At 41.5% G+C, this 23,766-nt stretch overlaps 1 protein-coding gene across 8 annotated transcripts in view; it reads right to left on the reverse strand.

Annotated features, from left to right (window-relative positions):
- The window catches only part of DTNB (dystrobrevin beta), a 217,723-nt gene extending 200,199 nt beyond the window's left edge, over positions 1-17,524 (reverse strand). For 7 of the 8 annotated variants that reach the window (XM_028099502.2, XM_088026349.1, XM_088026351.1 and 4 more), the window contains exon 1: positions 17,368-17,450. The gene's annotated coding sequence lies outside the window, so the exon portion shown is untranslated. Of the gene's footprint in view, positions 1-17,367 lie in introns of all 8 variants that reach the window. The other variant, XM_088026354.1, reaches the window with a different exon arrangement.
- Positions 17,525-23,766: the final 6,242 nt, after the last annotated feature.

Consider the following 23,766-nt stretch of genomic DNA (forward strand, 5'->3'; position numbering starts at 1 on the left):
TGGATTGGTTGGGACACAGCTTCCCATATCCCTACTGTTTTACCCAGATAAACATGGTACTAAATACAATTTAGAAAATAATTATAATGAAAGACTAAAGAACATAATAGTTATTAGCTTATACATAAAAGACATAAATAAAATCTTCTATTTTCATATTAAACAAAGAAAGTATTCATCCCCAAACTCAAAGAACTACTAGAGATAAATTTTTTAGCACACAGTAATAGTTTGACAGACATAGGCTATGCCAGTCACTGTTAAAACTCTTTCCATGTGCTACCTCATTTAATCCTTCCAACAACCCTAGATACTGGTATCATTATTATTATCTCCATTCTATAGATTAGGAAACAGCCTGGAAAAGAACACTAACTTGCTTGAGGGCACAACTCAGAAGTGGTAGAGTCGTGGTAGAGTCAAATCCCACCCTTTCACTAAACATCTTACATAATCATTGCTTTTAGATGCACACTGCCAAATCTCCACATCCAAAAAGCTAAAAAAACAAATAAGCCCATTGCACAGACCCTACTGATGCAAAATCTGTGATAACTGCAGCTGAATTTTGCCTTATTCTGTGAAGAAAAAATATCTAGACAAAGAGCATAAGCCAAACAATTTCCCTAAGGAGATTAAACTGTTGTAAATCATGGAGTGATTTATATAGCACAGTCTCAAATATATTAGAATCACAAATTAAATGATAACTACACATATTACATGTCCATTAAAACAAGGTACCTGGCAAAGTTTAGTTTTAAATATAACCTAAAGAAAATTTAAAATCTAAATGCATTCCTTAACATTCTACAACTAAAATTTTGATAATTAAGACCAATCCTTTCCTAAATCATTGACGTATTACCAAGTAGGCTTTAACACACATGATGGTTACTTAACAATTTACCCCCAAGAGAAAAAAAATTTAAACAGGAAGAAAGACAGACGCTTAACCAACTGAGCCACCCAGGCGCCCTGCAAGTCTTGTTTTTTTCTCTAGGACCTAGATTTCATTATATTTTTGCTGTTTCTAGTTGCTTTGTCTTTTGGCTTTCTTTCTCTGCCTGCTGCTCTGCCTACTTGTGCTCTCTCTATATCTCTCTGTCAAATAAATAAATAAAATCTTAAAAAAAAAGAAAATAAATAAGTTCTGGCAGGGGAAAAAAAACATATGACAGGAGTGTATCAAAGGAATACAGAAGCCAACTGAAAGTTCTCAATGGCCAAAGTTGGAACAATTTCAGCAACAACATTAAAGAGTATTAGATATCCTTAAGTTGATACTAATATAAATGAGTGAATAAATTAACAAATGAAGAATTGACAAATATCCTAGGCAGTAGAATTCCAGATTATTTATGTAGATACTTTGCCCTAAAGAAAGTGGAGCATAGGGGCGCCTGGGTGGCTCAGTCGTTGGGCGTCTGCCTTCGGCTCAGGTCATGATCCCGGGGTCCTGGGATCGAGCCCCGCATCGGGCTCCCTGCTCTGCGGGAAGCCTGCTTCTCCCTCTCCCACTCCCCCTGCTTGTGCTCCCTTCTCTCTCTGTGTCTCTCTCTGTCAAATAAATAAATATTAAAAAAAAAAAAGAAAGTGGAGCATAACCCCCCGCTCCTTAAGTGTGAGCTGCACACAGTGACTTCCTTCCAAAGAGGAAAAGGGAGAGGGACAAATACCCTGGCAGTGGAGAAATCTGACAAACATGAACTCAGCCAGGTGATCGAGGTCAACAGTGACTAATTATGTAGACAGGATGTACCTCTGACATGATGTGATGAAAATGGCATTTTACTTCTAGGGTCTTCTGCCCCAAAACCCATAAACCCAGTCTAACCATGAGAAAAACAGTAGGCAAATCTCAATTGAGGGAAAATATACCAAAATACCTAACCAGCACTCTTCAAATCTGTCAAGTTTTATCAAAAATTTGATGAGAAAAGCCTAAGAAACTGATAAAGCCGAGAGAAGTCTAAGGAGACGTGGCAACTAATTATAATGTGGTATCCTGAACAGGATTCTGGAACAGAAAAATGTCATGAGGAAACACTACAGAAATCTGAATAAAACATGGACTTTAGTTAATAATAACACATCATCACTGGTTCCTTAATTGTAACAAATGAACCACACTAATGTAAGATGTTAATAAGAGACGGAACAGGCAAGAGGTACATACAGGTACTCCCTATTACTGTTTAATTTGTCAGTAAATCTAAAACTGTTCTTAAAAAGTTTTTTTTTTAAAGACAGAACAATCACATATTTCTTTTCCTTTATTCTCTTAACTGATTTAAAAAGCAATTGCAGGGGTGCCTGGGTGGCTCAGTCATTAAGCATCTGCCTTCGGCTCAGGTCATGACCCCAGGGTCCTGGGATCAGGCCCTGCATCGGGCTCCCTGCTCAGTGGGAAGCCTGCTTCTCCCTCTCCCACTCCCCCTGCTTGTGTTCCCTCTCTCCCTGTCTCTCTCTGTCAAATAAACAAACAACATCTTAAAAAAAAATAAATTAAAAGCAGTTGCATAGGGGTGCCTGGCTGGCTGGCTCAGTCAGTGGAGCATGCGACTCTTGATCTTGGGGTTGTGAGTTCAAGCCCCATGATGGGCATAGAGATTACTTAAAAATAAAATCTTTAGGGGCGCCTAGGTGGCTCAGTCGATGATCTCAGGGTTGTAGGACAGAGCGCCCCCCCCCCCAATGTGGCTCCACCTTCAGCGTGGAGTCTGCTTATCCCTCTCCATCCCTCTTTGACCACCCCCCTGCCTGGCTTGCACTCTCATGGCACTCTCTCTCTAATAAATAAATTAATTTATTAAATTAATTTATTAATTAAATTAATAAAATCTTCAAAATAAAAAGCAACTACATAAAACAATATCTATAACATTATACTATTGGGTCTGTAACATATAGAATTCCCTGAGAAGACATAACAATCCTAAATGTCTACATACCTAACCACAGTGCCTCAAAATACACTAAGCAAAAATTGATAGAACTGCAAGGAGAAATGGATAAATCCACACTTCCACTTGAAGACTTCAATTCTCCTCTATGATCAATACAAGTAGAAAGTCAAGATGAATATGAAGGACTGAACAACACCATCAGCCAACTAGATCTAACTGATACTTATCGAACGTCCCACCCGATAATGGCAAAATACAAATTCTTTCCAAGTGCACATGAAGCATGCATCACCAAGTTCAGAAGAGTGAATACCTCTGGAGATAAAAGCAGAATGATGTGACTGCAGAGGGACACCAACTCTATTTAGCTATGTTTTATTTATTAGACTGGGTTCTGGGCACCCTGTATTATTCTTCACACTTTATAGGTCCTATCTCATAATAAAATGTTAAGTCATTTACTTGGAGTATATTCTCTGATAAATCTTTTCTTTAGAGGGTGGAGGTTGGGGAGGCAGGACTCCATATGATTTATTATTGAAATGGAGTATATCAAATACCACAAGCTCTGTACATTTATCCAAATGTACACGAACTCTTGCAAACTCCAAATCTGATATAATATTTATTACTTCGATCTTTAGCAATGTCTTCTGTGAGTATCCCAACAAAGAATGCATTTTAGTCACCAAACTAAAGCTACTGATTTGTCTATATGGTATTTCAGCCACTTTTACCAAAACAGGAAGAGCAAAGATTTATGGCTTTTTATCTTTTACTCCTAAAGTAAAAAATCTCCAAAGAATCTTCTAAAAATGTATCACTAACTTAATAATTTTTAATGTACTAGATTAATCAGCTCATGACTATAATCACTGAAAATTTTCAATAAGTTTGTCTTCATATACCAAATGCTTAGTTTTAAAATATCTCAACTGATAACAGTAACTTCATACTATCATTAGTGAATATCTTAAGATATAATATACTCAACAGTGCATATGAACCCATATATCAAATAATATTTAACAATTTTTTACAGATTCCTCTTCAATCCACTTACATCATTGTTTTACACATTGCATTAGACTGACAAGCTTATAATATAAATAAAAGTATCATCTCTGCGTTTTTCTTGTTGTTCCTGTGTCCTTGCATTATTACTTCAATCTTCAGCTGAATCTGAAACTTCAACGTGCAATTTCTTTACAGGAATCCTTTAAGGCCTTTGTCTATTTAGCAAGGTTCGTCTAATTGAAATCAGATAATATGATCTGAAAGACCACTAAGCCAGGCAGAGATGGACTTTAATATGTCCAAACAGAATGTAAGCCAACAAGTAAAGAGGCTCACATGACAGGCCCCTCCAGGCTGTGATGTCCCCAGTACCCCCCTCAGGTTACTTAGCTTACCAAACCCGATGTGTATCACCAGACATAGAGATGGACTAAAGTGTCAACCTATGGACAAAATATTCATAAAAGTTAATTGCCCATATTTTGTTATACCCTACCTGGAGGATCATTTTGCATGCATCTCCCACTCTAGAAAACACTGCTCTTTACAAAAAAATTTTTTTTAATTAAAAATAAAAAAACAACCACCCCAGAATGAGAAAATGGGACTGTGCTAGGTTTGAGGAACAAATGAGTAACATGGGTGGCAGAATTAGATGAGGAAATTTAGAGCCTACGTGGTTAGTTAACTTGGCCTAAGGTTACGAAGTTGGTATTTGTGGAGTTAGGCAACCAACCCATTTGACTCTAAAGCCTACTCTCCTTCTGCTGCACCACATCGCCCCCTCCAGGGCAAACATGAGGAGTGAGGAAAATACAGGTCCACAAGACGTGTTGCTGGTTTAGACTTCATGTTGCAGTTAAATGAAGTCTGGAGACTAGTGCAACAAAATGTCTGGACCCTTGTTAGTCCTATCTAGAAAGCAATATGCTCCAGAGCCGGACTAAGTCTGCAAGCAGGAAAGACTAAAGGAAAAGACTACTGGAAAGAGAGCAGGCTCTAGAAATGTTTCCAGAATATCTCTGTACTACACCTACGTGTTAAATAGCCTTCATTTCCCTTGAATCATTTTATTAATGTCTTAACACTTCCAGCTCTCAGTTACTTCAAAGCATCCATGTAACAAAACTTCTTGAGCAAATTCACTGTCTCCCAGCAAAACTATCAGTTTTTCTCTGGATGCCCATTTATTTAAGAAGTCAGAGATAAGGGGCGCCTGGGTGGCTCAGTCATTGAGCATCTGCCTTCGGCCCAGGTCATGATCCCAGGGTCTTGGGATCGAGCCCCACGTCAGGCTCCCTGCCCCTCAGGAAGCCTGCTTCTCCGTCTCCCACTGCTTGTGTTCCCTCTCTCGCTGTCTCTCTCTCTCTGTGTCAAACAAATAAATAAAATCTTAAAAAAAAAAAAAGAGGGGCGCCCAGGTGGCTCAGTTGTTAAGCATCTGCCTTCCACTCAGGTCATGATCCCGGGGTCCTAGGATCGAGCCCTGCATCGGGCTCCCTTCTCCGCGGAAAGCCTGCTTCTCCCTCTCCCACTCCCCCTGCTTGTGTTCCCTGTCTCCCTGTCTCTCTCTCTCTCTAATAAATAAATAAAATCTTTTTAAAAAACTTAAAAAAAAGAAGTCAGAGATAAGAGAGATTGTCACTAATTAGTATTTACTGTAACTAGTCAAACTTCCCTGAAAGAGAACTAACTTCCTTGCTTATTTCAGGAAAATTCTCAACTATCCTTCCTCTACCACTTCTTTTCTCTTCTCCTTTAGATTAAAAAAAAAAAAAAAAAAGCCAGAGAAAGTAAATGTTTGTGAAACCCTAAGATTTTCTTTTTTACAAATCTGAAAAAGTTCTCTAGGTTCCAATAAAAAAACATTCAAAACTTCACTCCACTACTACAAAGAGCTTCGAATAGCTGATATAATCACCTCATAGGGCTGTGGTAACTATTAATAAATTATGTAAAGCATTTAGCACAATGCCTGGCACAAAATAAGAGCCTAATAAATATTAACTCCTATTATTATTATCATTATTATTGATGTTATTGTGTAACTACCCTCTTGGATGATGCATAGACTAGAATCCTATAGGCAAGACTCTTTCCTAATTTACAATTCTTCTGATTTATTTAAAGGTATAGAAATATTAGGGCGCCTGGCTGGCTCAGCTGGAAGAACATGCAACTCCTGATTTTGGGGTCATGAGCTTGAGCCCCAATTTGGGTGTAGAGGTTACTAAAAAAAATAAAATAGACTTAAAAAAAATATGGTATACAGATATAGACTTGGAAGAAGAGTAAATACTTTGTTATCAATCATCTGCCACACTTTAAATTTGGAATAGAGAAAAGGTTCTAACAAAAGGGAAAGGAGGTAAGGAGATAAAAATGCAATGTGCCCAAAGAATCAGAGAAAGAATGTAACAGAAGGCAGGCCACTGAAAGAAGAAACAGGTGCCTCTAGTGTGCTAAAGACAAACCTCCTAGTTTTTCCCAAAACCTGCTATGGGTTGCTTAGTTAATAAGAGGAAATTTTAGCTCTAAACAAAGATTCTAAACTACTTACCTAATTAGGAAATACTAAAAGCATATGAACAATAAAAGGTACACTCCTGAAAGGACATGCAAAGCTCTAGTTTTCAGTCGTATTTCAGAAAACATATCCTTGCTAGTTATTTCTATAGTTAACCTTGTTCCTAGAGATTTTTTTTTTAAGATTTTATTTATTTGTCAGAGAGAGCACAAAGCAGGAAGAGCGGCAGGCAGAGGGAGAAGTAGGCGCCCTGCCAAGCAAGGAGCCTGATGCGGGACTCGATCCCAGGACCCTGGGATCATGACCAAGCCGAAGGCAGACGCTTAACTGACTGAGCCACCCAGGCGCCCCCCTGAAGACTTTTTTTAGACAGATATTAAGAATGACTTTTTCAAATGACTTTGGAATTAATGAAAAGAAAAGAAAACCAATTAAACAGCAGTGTGCAACGGTGCCTGCCTGGCTCAAGTGGTAAAGCATGCGGGACTCCTGATCTCAGGGGTTGTGAGTTCAAGCCCCACACTGGGTGTGGAGATTACTTAAAAATAAAATCTTAAAATAATTAATTAATAGCAGTGTGCAGCCTTCACATAGAAAGATATTAACAATTCCTTCTCTGTGTTCTCATATCTTTAATTTCAGCTAACACATTTGTAGTAATGCTTATGAGCTAAAAAGCCAAAACAAAGCAATGGAGAATCAGAATGGGAGGGCTTAGAAATGACCTAACACAGACCCCAAATTTTGAGCATCCAGATAAATGTCTTGTCCCAGGTGACAGTTATACTTCACAAGAAAGAACTGGAAATAGAAACCCAGAACCCCTAACTCTTGGTCCATTATACCACCATTCTATATTAGTATAAAATGTAGTAAAAATTATAAACCAATATGAAAAAGACAGTGCAACAGAAAAAAAAGGTAAATGATGAAAACAAGCAAATCACAGAAGAGGAAATCTAAAGAGCCAATAAAAACATCGAGCAATGTTCAATCTCACTAGTAATCAGAAAAAGCTATATTAAAAACCAAAATAAGATTATATTGTTCATCCAGCAGATTTGCAAAAATTAGAAAGCAGGGAAGCAACAGAAGCCGCACACCACTGGCGCAAATGTCAACTGGTAAAACCACTTCAGAACGGAACTGAGTAATACCTGCTGAAGCTGAAGATGTGCATGGCACATGAGCCAGTGTTTTACTCCCAGGTACATGCTCTAAAAGATACGCATGTGTGCACAAGGATATGTGACAAGAATATTCATTGCAGCATTATTTGTAATAGCAAAAAAAAAAAAAAGAAACCCAGAACAAACGAACTGCCAATCCACAGGAAAATATAAAAGTAAACTGTGACATAGTCCAAAAACAGAATCCTATTCTGCCAAGATGAAAGCAGAACAGCTACGTATACCCATATAGATGAGTCTCACGACACTGAGAGGGGGAAAAAAAACAAGTTACAAAAAAAATAATTAATACTGTTAATATAAAGTTTTTTAAATGCAAAATAATATATGTTTCAGGGCTATTTATGTAATAAAAATATGAAAATATGTATAGGAATAAAAAGCATTGAATTCAGAACATAGTTCCCTCAAAAGGGGAAGAGAATACAATTGGGTAGGAGTTATGTCAGGGTTCAAGCTTAAAAGGAGCCTGGTTTCTTGAGCTGTATGTACACAGGTAGCACTATTTTTATTCTCCAAGTCTTTTTGAAAGTCAATGTTTCATAACGTCCAGAAAATTAAAATAAACTCAAGGTCCAACCAAAACAGTTTACTCCAGAGCCCACATGCTTAACCATGACACTTTTCATTCTATGTTTCTTTAAGAAAGATTTAGTCATTATAAGAAATCTCTCAAGAAGATGTAAAACATCAGACTGGGAAGAAGTAATGAAGTATCTGACTAAAGAAAAAGTCTCAGCGCGCCTGGGTGGCTCAGTTGTTAAGCGTCTGCCTTCAGCTCAGTTCATGATCCCAGGGTCCTGGGATCAAGCCCCACGTCCGGCTCCCTGCTCAGCGGGCAGTCTGCTTCTCCCTCTCCCACTCCCCCTGCTTGTGTTCCCTCTCTCGCTGTCTCTCTCTCTCTCTCTCTCTGTCAAATAAATAAATAAATAAAATCTTGAAGAAAAAAAAAAGTCTCTTAAGGAAAACATACTGGAGACACAAAGTGGTCCTATCACCATGCTCAGGAATCATGTAGGTAGGCCAAAACACAAAACTCAAGTTGAACTGGAATGACAGTCTTCTTTTAAAGACAGCATGTAGAAAGGACTCTGAAGTCTGCCCCGGGTTCAAATACTAGCAGGGTCACTGATTAGCTGTATAGCCCTAAAGAAGTTATAACTTCTCTGAGCCCAGTTTCCTCACCCATATACTTGAGATACCATACCTAGCTTCCAAACTTATAAAGATTAAAGAATAGTCCTTATCTATGAAAAGCACCTGATACACTATAGCCTCACAATAAATAACATTATTACTCGCAGAAGAAAGTCTCTCTCTGGCAAGAGGAGACAGAGCAGAGAGAAAAGTTAAAAGGAGGGAGTAAAGAGTCTACAAAAAGAAGCCAGGAAGAAGTGGGAATGGTTAGGGGCTGAACAAATCCTTGTAGAGTCCCAGAAGTTACCCAAAAATTGTTGTTGTGTTTTTAAAGAGTTTATTTATTTATTTGATGGAGAGAGACACAGCGAGAGAGGGAACACAAGCAGGGGGAGAGGGAGAGGAAGAAGCAGGCTTCCCACTGAGCAGGGAGCCCGATGTGTGGCTCCATCCCAGGACCCTGGGATCATGACCTGAGCTGAAGGCAGACACTTAACGACTGAGCCACCCAGGTACCCCCCAAAAATTGTTTTAACTGAGGACTATTTCATTATAGTGAAGCTTAGTTACAAGAATATTTAGCCCACTTCTCCCTCTCCCACTCCCCCTGCTTGTGCTCCCTCTCTCGCTGTCTCTCTCCATCAAATAAATAAATAAAATCCTCAAAAAAAAAAGAATATTTAGCCCAGACCTAATTATTATAGCATTTTAGTTCTGTTATTAGCTTATTTATAATGTTAATACACAAAAATTCAAGATCAAAGTTGAGTTTTCTAAAGATTCATTTTTTGTGAAAAAAATGCATTATCAAGTAAATCATATACAATATATGTTTCTCTCAGTTATCTGCAACTCAGAAAGTTGTCTGTCCTACTCTTAACATATTAAAGAGAAAACAATGATAATTTCAACAAATGCCAAAAAAAAAAAAATTCAACACCCAATAAAAATATAAACCAGGGGCACCTGGGTGGCTTAGTTGGTTAAGTGTCTGCCTTCAGCTCAGGTCATGATCCCAGGGTCCTGGGATTGAGCCCCGCATCAGGCTCCCTGCTCAGTGGGGAGTCTGCTTCTCCCTCTGCTTCTGCCCCTGCTCATGTACTCTCTCTCTCTCTCTCAAATAAATAAATAAATAAAAGCTTTAAAAGAAAAACAAAAAAAAACACGCACACACAAGCCAGGACGCCTGGCTGGCTCAGTCGAGGAGCATACAACTCTTGATCTCAGGGTTGTGAGTTCAAGCCCCACGGGGGTGTAGAGATTACTTAAATAAATAAAACTTAAAAAAAAAAATACAAACCAAGAACAGATGAAAACTTCCATAAACTGACAAAAGAAATCTACCAGAAACCTTCAGTAAGTATCATATCTAATAGTGAAACACCGGAGGCATTCTCATTCAGGAAAAAGCTAAAAATGCCCATTATCATCTCTGCTATTCAATTTTTGTACTGGAGGGTGGTGTGGAGATTAGAAAGAAGCCTGGTCAATTAAATCTTCTAATCAAAATAGCCCAGTAAGTAAACACTTTGATGCATCCCCTCCACTCCAAATACACAGCAATAGATAAAATATTTTTTAAATATATTTTTAAATAACTTGGGGTGCCTGGCTGGCTCAGTCGGTAGAGTATGTGACTCTTGATCTCAGGGTTGTTAAGTTCAAGCTCCACGTTGGGTATAGAGATGACTTAAAAATAAAATCTTAAAAATAAATATATATATATATATTTTCTTTTTAATGACTTAAGCAGGCTCAAAAACAAGATAAAACTCCATCTGGATCAGAAACAAAACAGATACACAAAAATGTAAGCAGGACTGAAGCTACAGTCTTGCTGGATGCTGAGTCCAGAAGCAGGTGCATACCTTCTGCAGGGCAACAGTGACAAAATAAAGGAGGTGGAGAAACAGGAGACATCTGAGCCAGACTCACCGCTTAAAGCCAAGGATGAAGCTGGAGCTGAAAGGAAGCTACAAAATACTGCTGCCAGTCTCTGCCTAGAGCTACGGTTTATGTAATGCTCTAGGCCTAGAAAAGTGGGAAGATAAAAACACAGCCTCATGACCAGGAACTGAACCAAGACATTCACATACTCTGTGAATCGATCTAAAATAGACCCAATTATCTCAAAGAGTAGGACCCCTGACCCACCATTATTATACCTGACTTCTTGACTATGGTCCAAAAAGACAATGGGAACACCTGATATATCTCACAGAGAAGGGTGAGCACAGAAATAAGGAAAACAAAATCAAAAGCACTCACACTCGAATGAGTCTGTAAACAAAACTTCAAAAGACATAAAGAAATATAATGCTAAGAAAGATGGCCAACAAAAGCAACAATTAGAATAAGAATTCATTCCAGATAAAGTTTCATTTTAGAGAACAGTCTGACAAAGACTTATTTTTTAAGTACATTTAGGGTGCGAGGATATACATTTCTTTAATTATTGGGAATGCAAAATTGTACAGCCACTTCGGAAGGCAGTTAGGCAGTTTCTTATAAAGCTAAACTCTTATCATGCAATCCAGCAAAAATGCTCCTATGTATTTACTGAAAAGAGTTGAAAACCTGTGTCCAAACAAAAACCTGAACATGAATATTTAGACATTTCACTCATAATTGCCCAAAACTGGAAGTGACCAAGATGTCCTTCAATAGGTGAATGGTACTGGAATATTATTTAACAATAAAAAGAAATAAGTTACCCCGATGTTTATAGCAGCATTATCAATAATAGCCAAACTATGGAAAGAGCCCGAATGTCCATCGACTGATGAATGGATAAAGATGTGTTATATATATTGGAATACCACTCAGCCATCAAAAAGAATGAAATCTTGCCATTTGCAATGACATGGATGGAGTTAGAGTGTATTATGCTAAGCGAAGTCAGTCAGAGAAAGACGAGTACCATATGATTTCACTCATGTGGAATTTAAGAAACAAAATGGATGAACATACAGCGGGGGGGAAGAGAGCGAGGGAAACAAATCATGAGATACTCTTAACTACAGAGAACAAACTGAGGGTTGATGGAGGGAGGTGTGTGGGGGATGGGAAAGAGGGGGCATGGGTATTAGGGAGGGCACTTGCCATAATGAGCACTGGGTGCTCTATGTAAGTGATGAACCACTGAACTCTGCTCCTGAAACCAATATTGAACTGTATGTTAACTAGAATTTAAAAGAAGAAACAAACAAACAAACAAACTATCAAGCCAAGAAACGACATAGAGGAACTTTAAATGCATATTGCTAAGTGAAAGAGAACAGTCTGAAAGACTACAATACCATATGATTTCCAACTGTATGTCATTCTGGAAAAGGCAAAACTATAGACACAGTAAAATAATCAGAAGTTATCAGGAGCTCAGGAGGAGGGAGGAAGGAATGCGTAGATGGAACACGGGATTTTTAGGGCAATGAAATTATTTTGACGATAGTGCAATGACATTACATGAAATGTCATGTGCTGACATTAATGATGCATGACATTTTGCATTTGTCAAAATCCACAAAACACAAAGGACACAAAGAGAAGCCTAATATATACTATGAACTTAAATTAATAATAATGTATCAACATTGATTCATCAGTTATAACAAAGGTACTACACTAAAACAAGATGTTAATAACAGGAGAAACTGCAGGTGGAGAAGAAGGGGTACATACTCTCTACTATCTATCCATTTTGGTCATATTCAGTCATGTACATAATTTTTTTTTTAAATATCATGGATGGGGTGCCTGGGTGGTTCAGTGGGTTGGGCGTCTGCCTTTGGCTTGGGTCATGATCCCGGGGTCCTGGGATCGAGCCCTGTGTCAGGCTCTCTGCTCGGTGGGGAGTCTGCTTCTCCCTTTCCTGCTCCCCCTGGTTGTGCTCTCTCTCTCTGAAATAAATAAACAAAAATCTTTAAAAAAAAATATCATGGACAGTTCCACTTCCGCGTATATACACAAAAGAACTGAAAACAGGGACTTGAACACCATGTTCATAACAGCAGTATTCACAATAGGCAAAAGGTAGAAACAATCTGTGTCCACTGATAGATGAATAAACAAATGTGTATATACATAAAATGGAAGAGTATTTAGCCTTAAAAAAGGAAGGAAATCCCGACACATGCTACAATATACATGAACTCCAAAGACATGCTAAGTGAAATAAGCCAGACAAAAGGACAAATATTGTATGATTCCACTTACATGAGGTACCTGGAGTAGTCACATTCATAGAGACAGAAAGCAGAATGGTGGTTGCCAGGGGCTGAAGGGAGGTGAAAATAAGGAATCGGTGTTTAGTGGGTACAGAGTTTCAGGTGGGGAAGATGAAAAAGTTCCGGACATGGACAGTAGTGATGGTTACACTATAACATATTGTTGGTTACAATATAACATATTGATGGTTACAATATAACATATTGTTATATGAAGGTACTTAATGCCACAAATGTACACTTACAAAGGGCTAAAATGATAAACTGTTGTCAGTATATTTTACAATTTAAAAAAATGAGAAAAGGTGCTGAAAAACTGGTTATCTGAAGTGGAAAAAAAAGTCTCTCTTCATTATCGAATTGGGGAAAAAAAGTTTCTCTTCATTACACCACATAGAAATTCCACATGGAAAGCAAAACTTTTTTTAATTTAAAATTTTTTAAGTTCTATTTATTTAAGCAATCTCTACACCCACTGTCGTACTCAAACTCACAACCCCAGATCAAGAGTGGCACACTCTTCCAACTGAGCCAGCCAAGCACCCCCTTTTTCAGTTTGGAAGAAAATATAGAAATATATAATTCATACACTGGGGTAGAGAAAATTTACTTGAACCAGACACACACAGGGGCACCTGGGTAGCTCAGTTGGTTAAGCGTCTGACTTCGGCTCAGGTCATGATCTTGGGATCCTGGCATTGAGTCCCACGTCAGGCTCCCTGCTCAGCGGGGAGTCGGCTTGTCCTTGTCCATCTCCCTCTCCCTCTGCCCCAGCTCGTGCTTGCTCTCTCTCTCAAATAAATAAATCTTTAAAAACAGAAACAAAAGCAAAAAACTAGACTCGACACAACCTTTTTTTTTAATTTAAGGGAAATTTTTTCATAAATACACATTAAAATTTTAAACTTGCATACAAAGACACTGCTAACCAAGGGGAAAGGCAAGCCTCAACTAGCAGGATGCATCTGCAACACATATATCCATCAAAGAATTAGCATCCAAAGTAACACAACTGTCTGTCCCTCAGTGAATGATGAAAAAGGGGATTTAAGTATACACAATTGAACATTACCTAGTATTAAAAAAAAAAAAATGAACCAGATCCACAAGTTCCATGGTTAATCTCCCTGAATTAAAATTTAAAATGTGCACCCCCTTTGCAATTCTACTTCTTTCATTCACTGCAACAATGTCTGAAACGGTAAAGAGCTTAAATGGCCTTTAATGAGGAGACGGTTAAATAAACTATAGTACAATGCACATACCACATAAGAGATCATGTAGTAGTCAAGAAAAATCAGGTAGATACCTATGTTCCAACATGGAAAGATCTCAGACATTTTGGTAAGGGGAAAAAAATGTTGCAGAACAATGTGCAGTATCACATCAATAACTTAAGGGTGGAGGGAAATTCTGTTTTTTCGGTATTACCTATATACAGATGAAAATGCAAAGGTCTGGAAGGATAACAACAAACTGATAACTGCAATTTCAGTAGAAAAGGGAGTGGACCAAGGGGGCATTTATTCAGTCTGTACTATTTGAGTATTTTATAAGTGTGTGTTCATGAGCCATTTGCAGAGCTGCAGTACACAGCCCCACAGACTGTGCATGAGACAACCCCAGGAGGTACATCTGCAGGGATTCTGCTAGGAATGGTACCCCCTAAAGGTGGGCAATATACATCCTGCACAACTAGACACCACAGCCCTGATGCTTGTATAACTAGAAGTAAATGAGAGGGGATAGACTATAAATCAGCATGAGGGAATTTTCTGGGATGATGTAAATTTCTTTTTTTTTTTTAAGATTTTATTTATTTATTTGACAGAGAGAGACACAGCGAGAGAGGGAACACAAGCAGGGGGAGTGGGAGAGGGAGAAGCAGGCTTCCCGCTGAGCAGGGAGCCCGATGTGGGGCTCGATCCCAGGATCCTGGGACCATGACCTGAGCCAAAGGCAGACGCTTAATGACTGAGCCACCCAGGCGCCCCAAAATTTCTACATCCTGATTGGGATAGTGGTTACAAAGTACATATATTTTTCAAAACTCAGACATTTGAGTATTTTATTGTATGTCAACTGCACATCCATAAAGTTGATTTTAAAAGAAATATAAACATATGGATATATTATAATATCACTGGGAGAACCTGGAATAAGGCACCCAAAATTACAGGACTAGGGTACCCCAAAACAAGAACTGATGGACTCCTGCTGGTTGTACTCTGAAACAAAAGAGAAATGAACTTAGTTCTTCAAGGCTTACAGAACGAGACCAAATCTGGATTAATATTACCCTTGTTTTTTGGGTGCCTGAGTGGCTCAGTTGGTTAAGCGACTGCCTTCGGCTCAGGTCACGATCCCAGAGTTCCGGGATCGAGTCCCCGCATCGGGCTCCCTACTTGGCAGGGAGTCTTCTTCTCCCTCTGACCTTACGCCCTCTTGTGCTCTCTCTCACTCTCTCTCTCAAATAAAAAAAAAAAAAAAATCTTTAAAAATACATATATTACCCTTGTTTTTTATAGGTGGACACGAGCGCCCTTAAAAGATTTCTATTAAAGTCATAAAATAAAAGAAAAAAAAGTCATAAAATAAAAGGTAACGGCATTCTATTGGTTTTAGTGGAAAATCTGTCTTCATGCATAGGGAACACTCAAAAACCTTGCTAGCACAACTTCAGCTACGTAACCCTCTCCAAAGGTAATTCCACTTATGTATGATAAAAATCCTCATAGAACTCATAAAAGGTCAAGTTTTAATTTGGCAGACAAAGTAATCCAACAGGCACTGCAACCCCGGGCACTGAAACAGCAGCTGGGAGCTAGAGAGCCCAGAAATCCAACCATGGCAGACCACAGGTAGAATTGCAGCCCTTAGAGCAGAGATACAGTCTCTTACTGCAGATGGAAGATCCAAGAACCCGGATAAAAGAGAAAAAAAATGTTACCTAGACAAAAGTACTCTTCTTCCTCGAGTGATAGAAAAGAGAAGAACCAGAATTGGATGATTTGAAGCAATGTCCCAAGAAGTAAGCTCCTGATGGCCAATATGCAATAAAGATGTGGCAGGGTGGTCCCAAAACATCACCACTCCATTACCCTGGCCATTGCTTTAAATTCCCAGACCTAGAAACCTGGGTTACCTTACATGACAAGAAAAAAAAAAAAAAAAAAGAAGAAAAAGGAGAAGAAAAGAAAGAATATTTCAGGAACAGAGGAAGTCCATCAGCCATCCCTAATACCAAAATAATTAATACTGCTGCGTGTAAAATACAGCAAAACCTTGCTTGGTTCATTCATTCATGCAGTAACTATTTTTTGCCTGACTGCTGGGCCAGGCACTGTTCTTGTCATTGAGGATTTAGCAGTGATAGTCACGGAGCTTAATTCGAGGAGGGAAGGAAGGGAACTTCCTCTTTCCAAATTTCTTCTTCCCTTCTCCCCCTTTAAATGTTAAGCAGAACTGCCTTCAAAACTCTCCCAAATTTCCCCCACAAGCTCCTCTGACTCTTCTGCTTTATCCCCAAACCAAGCAATTTATGGGAAAAGACCTAAAGTGAATGAAGTATGAGGCGAAATTCAATGCCACTTTGTATTCTACACGCATACCTTCACTACCAAATTGTTAGCACCTAAATAGCAAATTACGGTTGTGTTTTACACTATTTTGTGGCCCCAGTGCTGACCACGGTTCTCTAACCCAAAGTAGCTTAATCAATAAACGTCTGCTAGAAATGCTGGAAGGTCTTCCTAATCCCAAGGCCTGGCACAGGAATTTAACAGCAAGCATTTGTTAGCTCCATCCTCCCTCCTCGCAGGACACCTTCCTTTCAAAGGTGACCTCGGTGCACAGGTTCACTGTTAGGAGCCTCGGCAAACAGTGTTTGGGGGTGATCTGAAATACATTCCCTTCCCTCTGCCAGGGCCTAACTGCCTCACCTGCCCTCTGCCAGGACCTGCCTCCTTCGCCCCTTACAGCACCTAACGCACAGCCTCCTCCCAGCGAGCCGGGCTTCAGCAGCATCAGCCCGGCGCTCGCACCCCGGCCCCGCGCCCTGCGGCCACGGTGCGCTCGGGACCCCGGAGACCTCCCCTCCCCGGCCCGGGGCTCCGCTCCATCCCCTCCGCTCGCCCCTCCAGGGCCGGGCGCGCGGCACCGTCTCCCCCCGCAGCGCGCGCGGTGCAGCGGCCCCGGGTCCCGGAGCCCCAGCCCTGCCGCTCCCGGCCCTGCACCCCCGCAGGCTCCCGAGGTCCTGGCGCTGCGCGGGCTCCTTCCCGCTCCTCGCGGGCGCGAGGCTCCAGCACCCTGCTCCTCTCCTGCAGCCCGCGGCCGGCGCCGCGAACCCCCACCTCACTCACTTCCCGGCCGGAGCTGGGGACGTCGAGAGGGTCTCGGGCGGCCGCAGCCTCCTCCGCCTCCTCCGGCCCGGCCCCGGCGGCTGAGGTGGCGGCGGCGCCCGCTCAGGCCCCGGAGCCGCCCCCGCGGGGAACGTTCTCAGGCGCCCGGCTCGCGCAGTTTCCCCGCCCGGCACGCGCAGCAAGCCCGCCCCCGGCGCGAGGGCGCGAGGGCGCGAGGGCGCAGGGCGGGGGGCGGGCACGCGCCGCCTGCGCGAGCGCGCGGCCGGGGGCGGGGCTTCCGCCGCGCGGAGGAGGGGGCGGGCAAGCGGGCCGAGTTCCCTCCGAACCCCGCCCCCTGCGGCCGAGCACGACCCAGGCGCCCCCCCCACCCCAGCTCCCAGGCTGGCGTGCGGACGCGCAGGGGAAACCTGCCCCCTTCGGGCTGGTCCCGCACGCTGGCGGCGGGCGGCGGAGGTGCGTTTCAATTCCACAGGTATGTGCCGGACAGCTGGATACTAGGCGCGCCGTGACTATAAGGTAAAGAATGCAAAAAACCACCCTTGAATCATTCATCCGCGCCTCGAGCAAGAGATCTTGCCCTGAGGGATTTTTCCGGAAAATTGATTCAACTCAGCGAGCGCTTACTGAGCACCGACTCCGCGCCTACCGCTGTACCAGGTGCTGTGTAGGTACACCGTCACGGTCACGGCCCCTGGTCTCTAGGTGCGCATAATTTAGTGCAAAAGCAGCCGTGTAAACAACCCGGCCTGGTGACCCATGCAAAGCCAAGCCACAAGGAGATGCTATGGGAGGGCAGAGGAGGAAGAGATTACTTCCGCCTGGACCATGTGGAGGGGTTCCTGGAAGAGGTGGCATTTGTGTTGCGCCTGAAAGGAAAAAGAAAGACGTTCTAGGAGAAAAAAAGGAGTGCATCCAAGGCAAGGTAAACAGTCTGGACAAGGGAACTGAGGGGACCCAGGTTCACCATCTCAGCATCAGCTCTTTTGTTTTAATATTATCCATTTCTGATAGAATCCTTTCCAAACTGTGTGAAACGTAGGAGATGATTCGAAATTAGGAACAGCTATGCTTTTCTTTTTTTTTTTTTTTTGACGGTTCAAAGGATTTTTTCTCGCCATTCTTTAAGGCCCAGATCAGCAGTCCTTTAAGGACAATTGCTGTGTGAGTGCAGGATGGAAGTCCCTAAGCGAAGAGCCCCCAAGCCAGTATGCTTTGCGTCTGGTTTTCACTGCTTTCTGGCACCTTATGGTTAGGCAGATCGCGCCACCTCCTGCTGTCTGCCGGCCTGCCTGCCTTTAGAACAGCCTCTTCTCCTCTCATGTTCCTATTTTTAAACTCCGATGGTGAAGAAAATGCTGGTAACCAACTTTGCTCAGTGAGGGTAAACAGGTTCCTCAAAAAAAGGACATCACCTTTCACACATGAATTTTGGGACTCTTTTGCACACTTAGGAGAATTTTTCACGTGTATGCAGGGTCCTGACTGTGTTCTGAATATGCTGAGATACTCAGAATACAGGCAAGAGACATCTTGTTTATTCATTTACCACTTACTGAGCACCAACTATGTGGGAGGCTTTGAAAGGGTGAAACATTGATCCTACCCTTTGGAGAAAAGATGTGTAAATGAGATAAAATAAATATGTTGATATTGTTTGCTATATTTGCCCTATCAACTGAAACCGAGGTAATTTCAGTATGTGAGCTAGACTATAATAAACTATTCTGGAAATTAACTAAGTACGCTTGTATTAGCATCTCTCCTGTGCCATTCTGTACCTCATCGCTTCCCACACCCTCAGAAAACTCTTCAAACATATTTCGATCGTGCCCCAGCTCTCACTCCCAAAATTATCAACCACTCGTACCTTTTCCTTCACCATCTGCCATTTTCGAGCTCTTCTTGTCCTCAAGAAAAAGAAACACCTCTGTCCCTCTGCATTGTGTTCTAGGTACTGCCTGTTCCCTGTCTGTATTTTCCTGCACAAACGTCCTGAAAGTATTTTGCACTCCTCTCTGCCAACTCAGCAGCTTCTCCCTCATCAACCCACAGCTCTGTAACTTCTGTCCCCACCACATCACTGCACTGCTCAGTCATTAAGGGCTTGCTTAATGCCAAATGCCACAGGCTGTTTTTGAGTCCTTGTATTACTGAGCTCTTGGTGGCATTTGACGACACAAAGCACCCTACTCTTTTTGAAACTCCCTTGGCCTTCACGACATGACTCACCTCCTCACCCCTCTGACCTCTCCTGAGTCTCCTGGGTTCTGTTCTCATCTTTCATTTCACCCCACACGATCTCCCGAAGCCATTCCATCCACTCCCTGTCTTCGTCTGCCACATATACCAGCATCTCCCAAGTGTGTTATCTGGCTCAGACCACTCATCTGAGCTCCACAGACACAAAGCCTGCTGGACTTCTCCACCTGGATGCCCTACAGACACCCCAAGCTCTACGTGTCTAAAAGTCTTTAGCATTACTGTCCACTCAGTTGTCCAGTTTAGAAACCTGGGAGTCATCCTTGATTCCTTCCTTCCCATCCCCACCTCACTCAACAATCCTGTTGATGGTCTCGTTCCTTCCATTCCATATTCCATACTGCATGTCAGAAAAAACTGCAATGTTCCTACTTTCCCTTGCTTCAATACCTTTGTGCTTATTTCTGTCTTAGTTTGGAGTGTCCTTTGAGTACAAGCAAAGAACATCCAACATAGGTGCAGCTGAAGTTCCACATATATTGAAACTTTCTGGAAATAAGAAAATGTAAACCTATATAATGAAAGAGCCTCAGTGTACTTGGGGAAATCATCACAAAATGATCAATTCTAAGAGCCAACCTCTTAAAACTATTAGACAAAAATAAGAATTTTTCAAAGCCTCAGTGCAAAAAGTTCAAATTACTTAAAAGGGTAAGGACATGGGGCTGCAGTACACTAAAGATGTCTGCAAATTCTTTGTCCTTCCTTTTGTTCCAGGCTGGCCCAAATGAATTGCTTGACCAATAGAATGTGTGACGTATACGGGACTTCCAAGTCTAGGTCATAAAAGTCTTAAGAATCCACCTGGGTCTTTGAGAACACTTGCTCTTGAAGCCCTGAGCCACAGTAGGAAATATCTAACTCCCATGGGCACCTGGGTGACACAGTTGGTTAAGCATCCGACTCTTGGTTTCGGCTCAGGTCATGATCTCAGGGTCCTGGGATGGAGCCCCGCATCTGGTTCTGCGCTCAGCATGGAGTCTGCTTATGATTCTCTCTCACCCTCCCTTCACCCCTGCCACTTGTGCAGTGTCTCTCTCTAAAATAAAATAAGTAAATCTTTTTAAAAAAAATCTAACTCCCTGTGGAGAGGCTCTGAGATGGCATAGAGAGTGAGAGAGGCTAGCTGGCCTTAGCCGATGTGAGTGAAGTCATCATGAATGCTCTATATCAGTTCATCCATCCATCCATCCATCCAGTATCCAGCTGGGTACCACTGAGTGACCCCAGTTGAAGCTACGTGGAACAGAAGAATAATCCAGCCAAACCCCACCCAAATTCCTGACCCCAAAAATTGTGAAATTATAATCAAAATAGTTCTCACCTTAAACCATTACTTTTCAAGGTAGATTGTTACGGAATCTGGTAACCAAAATATCTGGCATCAGACTTCTCAAGAGCAAAGCAAAGCAATAGTGATGCAGCATTTTCTAAAAACTCAAGCAAAGAAAATGCAAGCTAAGGGATTTTGTATCCACCCATCCACACTGTTTTTCAAGCATTGAACTCTGTAGAAGAAAAAAACAAACCCTCTTTTTAAAATGCAAGAACTCAAAGAATAATATGCATATAAGCCCATTCTAAGTATTTACTAAAGCAGGGGTCAGCACACTTTTTCTAAAGCACCAGACAGCAAATGTTTGGGGTTTGCAGATCTAATATTCAACCCTGCCATTGAAGCACAAAAGCCTCCATAGATATATACAAAGAGTGAGTGTGGCTTTGTCCCAAATAAAGTGCATTTACAAAAATAGGCAGCCAGGGGCGCCAGGGTGGCTCAGTTGGTTAAGCGTCTGACTCTTGGTTTTGGCTCAGATTGTGATTTACCGGTGGAGAGATCGAGCCCCACATTGGGCTTCCTGCACAGCAGGGAGTCTGCTTCTCTCCCTCACCCTCTGCCCCTTCTCTCTCTAAAACAAATAAATAAAATCTTTAAAAAAAAAAATAGGCAGCCAACTTGATTTGACCCATGGGTTGCAGTTTGTCACTCCTATGCTAGATAAAAAGAAATAGAGAAAGTTACTTCTCCCAAAAAAACACAAGACCCATATGATTTAAGAAAATAACATACTGGGGCGCCTGGGTGGCTCAGTCATTGGGCATCTGCCTTCGGCTCAGATTATGATCCCAGGGTCCTGGGATTGAGCCCCGCATTGGGCTCCCTGCTCCACGGGAAGCCAGCTTCTCCCTCTCCCACTCCCCCTGCTTGTGTTCCCTCTCTCGCTGTGTCTCTCTCTGTCAAATAAATAAAGAAAAGAAAAGAAGAAAATAACATTCAGTGACCAAGTAGGGTTTTATATTAGTCTGCTAGACCTACCATAACAAAGTACCGCAGATTGACCTAAAGAATAGAAATTTATGGGACACCTGGGTGGCTTAGTTGGTTAAGCATCTGCCTTCGACTCGGGTCATGATCCCAGGATCCTTGGATCAAGCCCCGCATCGGGCTCCCTGCTGAGCAGGGAGCCCGCTTCTCCCTCTGCCCTGCCGCTCCCCCTGCTTGTGTGCTTGCTCGCTCTCTCTCTCTCTCTCTGACAAATAAATAAATAAAATCTTAAAAAAAAAATAAAGAATAGAAATTTATTTCCTCACAGTTCTGGAGGCTAAAAGTCCAATACGAAAGTGCCGGAAGGATTGGTTTCTTCTGAGGCCTCTCTCCTTGGCTTGTAGATAGCCTTCTCCTCCCTGTGTCTTCACATGGTCCTCACTGTATACTGTGAGTGTCTGTCCTAGGTCCTAGGGATACTAGTCATAGTGAAGTAGGGCCCACCCTAGTGACCTCATTTTATTTTTTTATTATTTATTTACTTACTTATGTGTTTATTAGTAATCTCTACACCCAATGTGGGACTTGAACTCATGACCCCAAGATCAAGAGCCGCGTGCTCCTCCAACTGAGCCAGCCAGGTGCCCCCTAATGACCTCATTTTAACATAATTATCTCTTTCAAGATCCTATCTTTAAATACAGTCACACTCAGTACTGAATAGGACTTCAACAACCTAAGTATAAAGGCTAAAACTGTAAAACTCTTAGAAGAAAACATAGGTGTAAATCTTTGTCACCTTGGCAAAGCCTCTTTAGATACACACATAAGCACAAATGACGAAAAAGTAGATAAATTTGACTTTATCAAAATTAAATACCTTTGTGCATCAAAGGACACCATGAACAAATGCAAAGACAGCCTACAGGATGGGAGTAAATATTTCCAAATAATATACATGCTAAGGGACTTATATTGGGAATATATGAACAACACAATTATAACACAGATAACTCAGTTGAAAAATAAGAAAAGGATTTGAACAGACTTTCCTTCCGAGAAGATATATATATATATATCTGGCCAATAAGCACGTGTAAAGATGTTCAACATAATGAGCTCTTAGTGGAATGTAGATCAAAAACATGAGATACCACTTCACTCCCACTGGGATGGCTCCCAAAAAAATCACAGACAATAGCAAGTGTTGGTGAGGATGTGAAGAAACTGGAACCTTGATACATAGCTGGTGGGAATGTAAAAAGGTGCAACTGTTTCAGAAAACAGCTTGGCAGTCCTTGGAACGTTAGAATAACATTATCATATGCCCTAGCAATTCTATTTCTAGGTACATACCCCAAGAGACTTGAAAATATATGCCCATACAACAACCTATACACAAATGTTCACAGTCTTATTTATAACAGCCAAAAAGTGAAAAGGACCCCAAACTCCATCACCTGATAAATGGATAAACAAAATGTGGTACATCCACCCATATGATGGAATAGTATTTAGCAATAAAAAAGAACAGAGCAGGGGCGCCTGGGTGGCTCAGTCAGCTAAGCGGCCAGCTCTTGATTTCTGCTCAGGTCATGATCTCAGGCTCGTGAAATTGAGCCCCACCTTGGGCTCTGTGCTGGGCGTGGAGCCTGCTTAGGATTCTCTCTTTCTCTCCCTCTCCCACTCCCTCTCCCACCCACCCCATCCGGTGCATACATGTACGCTCTCTTTCTCTTAAAAAACAAGACAGAATGCAACACATTCTATAACATGGAAGAAACTTGAAAACATGCCAAGTGAAAGAAGCCAGTCACATAAGACCAAATATTATATGATTCTATTTATATGGGATATACAGAATAGACAAATCG

This window comes from Eumetopias jubatus, unplaced genomic scaffold (assembly GCF_037043125.1).
Source record: "Eumetopias jubatus isolate StellerSeaLion01/CBP00866 unplaced genomic scaffold, mEumJub1_p1.0 scaffold_9, whole genome shotgun sequence".
Classification (NCBI taxonomy): Eukaryota; Metazoa; Chordata; class Mammalia; order Carnivora; family Otariidae; genus Eumetopias; species Eumetopias jubatus.